We start from the raw sequence: 11,090 nt of genomic DNA, 5'->3' as shown, positions 1-11,090 counted from the left end.
TATCTTTGAACTTAATTGTGTGATTTATATACTGTGCTGTATTTTCATTAGCTCTATCAGCACACTGTGTGGTGCGTGTTTGAAAACAAGTATAGCTGATCGTAGCGGGAACAAACTCTCATTTGCAAAAATATTAGAAATATCTTTCACTATGATGCAATCGATTTCAACAACACCATAAAAACAACTACAGCCCCCGAACGTACAGAGTGGAATCAACGCCCCTCCGACACTCATAAACAATCAGCTTCATAAATGCCAGATTTATTAAATGCTTTTTGTAGCCCTATCGAACTACAATAGCATTAGCTAAGTGCACCTCATAAACTGGCAAGCCAGTGTGAAGTGTAAAACGTGCGAGAGCCATTATAATAGCCACCATGGTTGAAAAAAAGGGAAAAACACTACATTAACATGCACATATAAAAGTCACCAAAACTATCAGGAGACATTAAAAACTCCAGTATTTCATTTTAATAGAGAATAAGGCACTCAAACATGTTCTGTATGGAAGTTATGAAAGGAGAATAATCATATTCAAGTATGACAGAGAAAGAAAGAGACGTGGGAAGTGGTGGAGAAAGACAGCATCATAGAGGGAGATGGCATTTAAAACGTATAGCTGTTGTTGTTGTTGTTGTTTGTATCCCATTACCATGGGAAGCCAAATGGCCACATTGTGTCATCAATAGTGAGTAAATGACAGTGTGTCACCTTTAGAGTGAGCAAGAAACAATACCTGTAATGGCTCATTGTGTCCGTGATGAACACAATGAGCCCATCTTTTTAGGCTGGTTTTTGGCTGCCAGGAACAGATAATGCGCATGTTAAATATTCATCTAATTACTATAGATGAAGAGCCTTTTCTCGTGTCGTGAGATGACATTTCAAATGCCATTCAATAAATCCTCAAGTCTAACCTATTGCTTAACTAGGTTCTTATTTCAGGTTCAAATAGATCAGATGAAAATGTAATGATCCCCACGGTAAAGCAGGGCAACGGCAACAACACGTAGTAAAAGGGGTATGCAAAGAAGAATGGAATATAGATTTTCAAAGGAGAAGTAGCTTGTATATAGCAGGGAGTTATATGATAGTGTGCAAAAAAGAAGGGATCCTATTGATATATTAATATGGCAGCAGAATAACATTATGTCCGTCCACAGTGGCAGGAATTAGGGTGGAAGTGGGGTTGTATGAGGTACTTATCTATAGTTAGTGTTATATCTGCAGTAGAGGACGGTCGGCACGCCACCAGTTTGGAGAAACAAACAGGAGTATTGGCTAAAATGCGTTTGGTCTCGTGCTGGCACTCCTGTCTGTTTTTTCCCAAACTCTAAGCGTGCCAACCGTCGTTATGCACTGACTATAGATAAATACATCATACAACCCCAATTCAACATCAGAGCTGTCCGTTTCAAAGGAGTCATTATGACCGAATCATCTTTATTTCTCAGTGAACTAAGACAGGAATGAGTGAATTTGAGTTATACAGGAAATCTTTCCTGCCTAAAGCAATAACCCTCTACAACACCTCACCTCTGTCTAATAGAGAACTCTCAGCTTTATAGTTTCTGTTTCAACCACACCATTCAGTTTTAGTCCTGCAATATTCTTGCTCATGTTGAATTTTGCACATTTACTACCTCAATTATTTTTTCATTAAAGAACAAAACATTGTAACTTGCACACTTTGCTAATGTATATAGTATGTATGTACATGTACGTATCATAACAACGACTTGTATATCCGCCGTCCTCGGTCTTCCGGTTTTCCTTTTTGAATGACGAATACAGACTATGGCCACCTGCTGGTGTGGAGAGTTATTTCATCTCACGCAGGCGCAGAACGTACATTCTAACTGGCCGTCGGTTGAAGTCTTTGCGGTGTGTTCAAGTGCAACTTGTCGGCCAAGACAAAGGCGGTGTGGAGCGACGCGATAGTAGGCCTTCATCGCTGCTTTGTTTTCAGGTTGGTGTGTCTTGGCCTTAAAGCAATGAGGCTTAAAAAAGGCCGTCAAAGAGCTTTTACACTGTAAAGTTTACAGTAGGAAAACTGTTTTATGCTCATTTTATGAACGTATTATATATGATCAATTGCGGTCTGATTTAGGTAAAAAGTGACACTTAGTCCTGTAAGGAGAATGTCTTCAGCAGAGAAACAACAGCACTGGTTGCTTGTTCAAATGCCTAAAACGACCACGACAACAGAATGTGATGAGGGAAATATTGGACGTTGAGGACGGATGGATGCGTCGAGTGGGACCACAACTGTATATTGCATTGGTATCATATAAACTTTTTTTATTGAAACTTTTTTTTTATTGCTTCCTGATAAAACGTCTGCTGAAATGAAGAACTCCTGATTCAACTTTCTCAGCAGTCTCCATATAGATACCTAATGTATAAAGAAGATATATGAATCTGCTGTTTTTATAGAGTACACCTGCAAGCAAGTGACACATCCGTGCCAAATTTCAACGCCATGAACAAGAACTTTAATGAGATAAAGCGACAGAAGATGAAAGACGAAAGAATGAAAACTGCATGTGAGAGTGACCGGTGATGTTTCTGCTAATGAACAAATGCTGTTTTCATCATTTCAGTGCTGGCTCTGTTAGATTTTTTTTTTTTTTTTTTGTTGCGTTAGGTCACTCATTTAGCAGCTAATGGGTTGTTTTCAGCACTGCACCACCCAGTGGCTCAGAGTGGCCTCAGGCTTACAGCGTGAAGCAGTCTCGTTATCCATTTTTGCTCTGTCATCATTGTGTTTTCTGTCTAGTAAACAACAGTCATACTGGGGGGAAAAAACCCCACTCAAAAAAAGATCTAGATTATTATGACAATCCAGTCATTTATATTCAGCTCAGTGTTTGAGACCCTGACATTTCTCTCAATGAATCAGTATGATTTTAGGTCCTGTGGTGTTGTTTCCATTAGCTGGCTTCATCTGCATACGGGTAATAAATTGCCTCCCTCGCTGGAAAATATGACATTCAAGAAAGTTCTTTCTCTTTAAAGAATACAGAGGATTGCTGGATTATTTCTTCATCTCCTCAGTCATCACCAGTTAGCATACATAAAAACTGTTTAAATGGCTCGCTGGGCATCTTCAATCTGTCGGATATAACAACACGTACTGTATGAGAAAGTGCACTCACATATGCACGCACAGGCGTGTGCTATAAAAATACCAATACGCAAACACCGACAGGAATTATTTGTGTTTTCAAATCTGCTCAGTGGCTATAAAATTTGGATAATTCTTTCTCCAAAAGCCCCGTCTCTTTTCTTCTCCTTCTTTTCATTGACAGAAAAGTCATCTGGCACAGTAAAGTCATCTGTAAAGGAGACTGATGGCCAACAATTGATGTGCCAATCCCGTCTAGACAGCAGCACTTCATCCAATTATGTTGGAAATACAAACATGATCGCGACAACAATGGCGGGATTACCAACACAATAAAAAGGAGAGGAAGAAGTGGAGAAAGACAAGTGATGAGGATGAAATTGACAAAGGAAGATAGATGGCGACAAGCCTGGACTGTGGAAGACACGACGCTATCAATAGTGAGAGAGAGAGAGGGAGGAACGAAATACAAATAAATGTAGCCTCTTGTCCGTTGAGTGGGCGTCAGTGAGACGGAGGCTTTGGGATTGTGTGTAGAAAGGAAGATTTCAATATGAAGACAATAACACTTACACAGACACACACATTCAATTTGTTGGTGTTACACAGACGCCTGAGCTGTCATTGGAATATTGTTTACTCAGAACTTCTGAAAGTAATCTTTGATCATCTCATGACTTATATCTGAGCTTTACTTAGCTATACCAGAGGCTTATCTAATAATTCTGGTGTCTGTCAAGCTTTAAAAGACGTTTTTTTACAGTGTTCTATGAAAAGGAATGAAAAAAAGATACAAAACTGCCTGCTAAACTGTAGTCTTTTCAAGGTTGTTTATGCTTTTTGCGATCAAAAAGAGCACTTCAACACAACACTGTTTTGCGAATTAAATGCAAGTCCAAGGTATCAGAGCTCCACTACAGCACATGAATGCATCGTATCAGTCATAGTAACAAAGCGAAAGAAAGAAATTGCAATGCCAAGATTCATCATATCAAATGATCCAAACTTTTTTGATAATGAACTTTTAAAGATATGTAAATAACAATCAGTCATACAGGGATGAAAACATAATTCCCTTCAGCTAAAAAACATACCACTGTACACACCAATGATAACATTTGTATTTATGTATTCATTCATGCTCTTGTGACAATACAGTACCATACATAGCAGTACTGAATTAGGTTATGTTTCCAACATATCTTCCCATCCATTTAAACCATGCCCTTTAGGATTTGTGGTAGAAATAATAAAATATTGATTTTTCATTTGACATTCTGTGATGCAATTAAAGCCGACCCTGGACTAAAATGTAAGAATGCAGCCTGTGATGTCTGGCGGTTGTGTGGAGGTTTAATTTGGTGTGGGGTGGTGGACGAAAAAATGCTGACGTAATGTCTGATGACCAGCTCCACAAATAGGCATCCCGCCAGACAGTTAAAGATGATATGTGGATAGATCAACCTCCTCTAAAAGGTTTGCACTGGCTCACACCAGTCTGCACTTCTGTTGCTCGGATGTGTGTATGTCAGGAGGAGCAGAGTGTGTGTGCTTGCCCTTTTGCATGTGTGTGTGTGTGTGTTTTTATGTCTTTCAATTTCTCCATCCGCTGACTTATTCACTTACCCTTTCTGATGCGTTGAGTGCTGCCTTGGAGCTTGTGAGGGACATCTGTCCTCCGTTTCTCTCTCCACTTGGCTCGAAGTGTGAACCACCTTGATAGGATCTCCCTCATGGTTCTGTCACCAGGTGTTGGCCACTTCATTTCCTCTTTTCCTTTGGTTTTTTGATCTACAGTGAGGAAGAAAGACAAAAATAGAATTACCTCCTCGTAGTTGTATGCCATGTTCCATGTCTGTCCCACGTCATCCCTTCATCATTTCATCCTATTAGGCATTTGTGTGAAATTGTCATAATTAGCATATGATTTATTGAGTTACATTCAAAGTGAACTTGACCTTTGACCACCAAATAATAATTATAATAACCAAATAATCAGTTTATCCTTGAGTCCAAGTGAAAGGTTGTGCCAAATTTGAAAAGATTCCCTCCAGGCGTTCCTGAGATATTGCGTTCCAAGAGAATGAGATGGACGGACGGACAAACCTAAAACATAATGCCTCCGGCCACAGCTATCTCCAACGCGGAGGCATAAAAAGCAAGCCAATACTGCAGTTAGTTGACGCAACCTCCTCCACACTTTTGGTTTTGCTGATGTTTTTTGGCCTGGAAATCTGGGGCAGACTTCAGATGCATTCGTTGATAAAGGTCAGAATGTTCGTAACGGTGTCTGTTCTGTTTTATCTGTAGGAGAGATGCTAAAGCTGAAAATACAAAGCAGCTATTCTTGAACTAGATAAATAGTGCCTTTGCATGTGCATCATTTTATCTGCCTCTGTGGCTACAGTGGGTAACGTCTACTTTTTAAGCAAACTGGGTCTGTGTTTGCAAAGATACTTAAATCCTGATCATGCTGATGCTAAAACCTTGAGTTGAACTGGTTGCTATGACTGTGAAATGAACAAGATCCGAAGGTTGTCTGCTTAATTATGTTCCTCTACAGGGGCGACTGCTGTAGCTTAGCTGTCTGACGTGACAATAAATGGATGATTCGCTTCATTGCTTAATTTGACCCTCCTGCTTGACCTCTTGTTGTTTTGTTCAAACTGTTTTGGACTGAAACATTTCATTGGTAAAGCAACACTAAGAAGTTACGCAACTCACATTCTGATGGGAAGGATCACGTCTGTAGGTTTTTCGCGATGTCACCCATCAGGAGAGATTTTCAACAGCGACTGTCAATGGGGAGCTGCAGCCAATGCTTGTGAATCAGGGTATTTGGAATCACTGATAATTATCCTAATTTGTAACCTTGTTGTCAAGCATAGCAGAAAGATTATAATAAAGATCATATAGCATCAAGGATTATATTTAAGCCTATATCTTTGGTTTCCACCAAAAGTTCGCGGGACTTTTAGACCGTGGAACTACTTTTCAAGGAACTAAAAGGCTCCTTCAGTCCACTGTGTTTCCACCGTGGTCTAAAGACCTGCCAAGGTTATACAGGTAAACACACTCTGCAGCGTGCAGTTCAGTGTCTCCACTGTTTCATCTAAAAAACATAAATAAATAGTTTTTGTCTCAATGCGACAATATTTACTGCTACATACTGTAGTATTTACTGATGCATATTTGGATGTAATGAATGAAATGCAGCGGAGGAAAATGAAACTTAGAGTGTCTGTCTCCACAGTAAATCATCTGTTGAGTGTTTGATGGTTATTTATTTGTGCTTTAAAATGTAATTGCCGTGAAATACTGAGAAAAGAATAGTTTTTTCTCTCATTCACAGCACCACCGCGATGTCTCCCTCTTCTAATGTTACCCCTCACATTTCTCTTTTACTCTCTTTCTTTTTTTTTATGAGTCAGGAGGCCGACAACAGAGCCTAGCCTTATCAAACACAGAAACACGTTCTCCCCTCGTCCTAAAATGGTCCTAAATCGATACTAGAGTACTTCCTTGTTTTTGAATAAAGCGGTACATGAGTTGAAGCAGCGGTGCTGTGTGTGAGTTTGTTTAATCAATTAGCGACGGTCATCCCGGCAAACTCCACCCCAAAAGTTCTGGTACTTTCAGAAAGAACAGGGCCTTTTTTGGGGGGGTAAAAAAGGCCCTGGAAAATGTCCCAGGAACTTAATTTAGTACCTGGTCCCTGCGGTCGAAATGCAATGAGTTCCTCTAAAGGTTCTTTGTTCCGGGGAAAAGTTCCTGCGGTGGAAACGGGACTATAGACTTAACTTAACAGGGGGAGTTTTCTTGTAAACATATCAATTTCCATTGGATTTTTACTAGAAACTGCATTTCCTTGGCTAATTGTTTAGTTAGAGTACATTATGACCTCAAAACACTGAATATGAACAATGCTTCTGTTTGATGCAATGCCTTTTTAAAGTCATAAAGAGCTTTAATGTATTATCATTTTATTTAAATTGACTTCAAGAGTGAGAGCAGTTAATTAGTTTAAACAACATCACGAACCAGATTTTATAAAGACCGTAGCTCCCTAAGTTGTGCAAATGACAGTTAAAAAAGGATGAAAGTAACTCATTTATTTATTTCTTCAACCATGTTAGTAATGTAGGGTTTTGAGATTTACACACACAGCAAACCAATGCTCGATTAAAATTAATGGTAGACATGTAAAATATTGATTATTATTTCAGAATGTTCTGCATCACAGTGTCCACATGGGTTCATCTTTTCTTAAATGATTGACGTTAATTTATGATATAAATTAGGTGAAATAATATCATGAAAGCATTGCAGTGTTGATGACAAAGACTCAATTCATCCTTGTGGTGACGTTAATATGATCTGATTTTGACATACTACTTGTAATTAACTAACTCCTACGTCCTTTTTTTACTCAAAAAAAAAGAAATGGAAGGGCTGCCTCATAAGGGTAAAGGCATTAGAATTTCGGAGGGATCAGCATGCCAATAAAGCCTTTCTGCATTTCAATTAGGGCCGGCTCATTAATGAGTCATCTGAAACCGCACACTCTGAATGAACAACTCCCTTTTAAAATGTGGCATTGGCTGCCTCTGAGGCCAGTGTGCTAATAGAAAAGTTAATTACATCAGAGGCATTCATGTTAATGTATGTACTTTGACAGAAGCGATATAATAAAAGGTTAGAGGAGTGTGTTCCAGTCCCCCGATACCAGACACATTTAATTGCTTTGTCTTGGGTTCCACAGTCAGTCAAGATATTTTACAGTCAGTGTTGTAAAACACAGTTGTACATTAATCATAAATGGCTTGTTACGCTTTGTAAAAAAACAGAAAGCGTAGTTTTCCTATGATGATTTGACCAGAATATTATATGGATTGTAATATCATATGTATATACTGTATGTAGAGGGTTGATATTCTTAAGGCTGTGACCTACAAACATGAAATGTAAAGATTAGCACAAAGAGAAATCCCGTAAGGCGAGGAGTGATGATAACTTCTCCTTGGAATCCTTGAACTCACCAAACAGGCAGAGAAACGTTTTCCTGCTGCAACCACATCACCGTGCATGCAAGATTTTAATCTTCTACTGAAATGAATTGGGACCAATAGCTGTGTTTATAGGGGGAAAAATTCTAAGAAATGATGGAAAGTGTATATGATTTATAGAAAAACGTGCAAAACCACCCTCATTTTCTGCGAACACCACAATCCTCTTGTCTCAAAAATGACAGTTATATTACGTGACCATTTGAAAAAACACTTGACTGTATACGTTTTGTAATGCTAGCTTTTATACTGCAACAAATCTGCCATTCAGAAGCCATTTATGTCCAAGGAAAAATCACAAAGACACATAGCGTTGCGTGCAAGGACTCCGACACTCAAACCCTTAAAATGTGAAGAAAAAGAAGGTAACTCGGTCTAATATATCATCTTGACTCGTACTTCACCCCTTAAATAACCGACTGTCCTTGAAGAATTGTTCAATATCCTACTGCACACACTTGTATTAAAGGAACCTACAGGAAGGAGGACTGAAGGTGTCGCAGTCTTACAACTTATTAAATGCTATATTGTTAGGCGTATGTCTTGGAAGATTTCTAATGTTTCATATAATACTGTTATGTTGGCTGGATTCGAACCAGGGACATTGCGTCTTAGACGTTTGGGCCAACAAGACAACACCACACACTCAAATGAGTGGTTAAGATTGTGTGCAAATCATGTAAAATTCACATAATTTGAGGTGCAAAAAATATCACAGTAGTGGAATGGTAAGTGCGAAATATTTGGTGTTAAAGCAGTGTTAAGTTTCTTGTCATGGTTTTCAAGGCTTTAGCAAGTTGTTTGAACATTTATTCTTATAATCAGTTTTAAATCCAAATTTGATTTATGAAATGTGTGTCTTTATGCAGTAGCTTTGGTTCAAGTACTTTTTAGTAACAAGAGCAAATATCTTGTTCTAAAGACAAAATAAAGTCAAGAACAGAAAAAAACGTATATTTAACCTGTATCAGGGTTATTGGTCATTTACACAATTGAATTCATCTCACCTTTATACAGATTTATTTCATGTATTTTAAACGATTTTTAGACTCGACTTGATTTTAAGACTCAAGATAGACTTTGGTTGCAGAGTACTAGGAGAAAAGAAAACATTTTAAGAGGTTATATGTTTTGAATATAACTGGCTTGTTTTCAAAAGAAACATATTGATATGAAATGTATGTAAACAGTGTTTCAAAAACAAAGATGAAAGAACATCGACTGGAAGACGAGGGATTGTGCGGCTGCAGGCGGAGCACGGTGAGCTCCCTGACCACTGCCCTATACCACCCGGAGATGTTCTGGGATTAAGGGGTGAACTTCAGGATAAGCATAGACTCATGTCTTTTATTCTTGGAGAAACCAGTAATCACCCTTTCATATTGAAGCCAGATTCATGTCGGAACAATGTCAAACCCACACCAACAACAAATCCATCAACCCAAGGTCAGGAGTGGGGTGACTGACCCATGTTAACTCATTTAAATTTATGGTAAACATGGATTTATCCCGATTCATCCCAAGTCACTGAGCGTACAGTGATGCATAACTCTAATAGCACCAACCTTGAACTAGGGTTGACACGGTGAGGAAATTTTCCCATCGGTTAATAAACTTGTGACAACACCATTGTTACTGATTACACCGGACATTTTACAAGAAAAGATGACGCTCAATATCTGTAGAGCGTTACTTTGATCTTTAACATCTGGCCTCTCCGGTTGAGCTTTCGCTGCGGTGCCGGGTTTCCACACAGCTGTGACGGAAAGGTAGCGACGGACTTGGCGAAGTTAGCGGAAGTATACACCTGTGACTACGTCCGGTTTTCAAAATAAGGTGTTAACAAAGGGAACTGTATATATGAAATACATATATGGAAATAAGATTGATTGGATTATATTCACCAGAAGTATAAAACCTTACAATAAAAAATTAAAAAATTAACACTAACTTGTGAGGGAAATTTTTTTTTTCTTATTTTTGGGTTGCTTGAAAAAATGAAATAAATATTGCTCTCCACCATTGTATCTTAGAGTATGGGCAAGTATAGGGCATCTTATGCAAGTTTTGACGCCTGATCCAAAAGATTGTATGATTTATGAGATCAGATTTCCATGCATCCACACCTTGTCTAAAGATTTCAAATATAAAGTCTCTTGTGAATGTATTGCATTACCTTTTGTATCTCTTTATATTGCCTATATTGCTTTCATTGATTATGTAGAAAGGCAGTCGTAAATCAAAGTTTAAATCTCAGTGTAGGTGTGTACCCATTGTTTCATTTTACAAACAAAGTAAGCCAATGGAAGCGAAAATACCAAATGTGAAGCTGGCTGAACACCAATGTCCCGCTGTCAAGATACTAACAGCTTACTGTAATGACAACGTGCTGCACTGCACTGCAAGAGATATACCAGCTTAAGGGGACAATGTTGAACTCTATTTTCTTCTAAGCCTTTATGTTGCGTATATAGCGGGAGCACAGCCCAGTCGATGATATTAGACTGGGCTGTACTCCCTGCAGAGAGCCTTCTCTGCTGAGCAGAGAGATAGAAGGGAGGACAGATGGATGGGTACAGTGGACAGATAGAGGGACATAAACCAGATTAATCATCTCATCATGTGTGATTAATTTGGAACTGAGCCCCATTGGCAGCGAAACACAATGAACCAGACACCCCATTGACAGGTCAATATGTTTACACTGATGGATTTGCTCTCATACATGTTCACATGCAAACACACACTGACACACACACACATATACGCAGGAGAAGGAGTTTCCTTTGACTCAATATTGTCAATTAAATTAAAAAAAATTACCACATTGCGGTTTTATGTATTCGCCAACCAGTCAAGTTGAAGTTTAAATTCATGTCTGCCCAAAATGTCAT

This window comes from Sebastes fasciatus, chromosome 16 (assembly GCF_043250625.1).
Source record: "Sebastes fasciatus isolate fSebFas1 chromosome 16, fSebFas1.pri, whole genome shotgun sequence".
In the NCBI taxonomy this organism is placed as follows: Eukaryota; Metazoa; Chordata; class Actinopteri; order Perciformes; family Sebastidae; genus Sebastes; species Sebastes fasciatus.
This window is presented reverse-complemented; position numbering follows the sequence as displayed.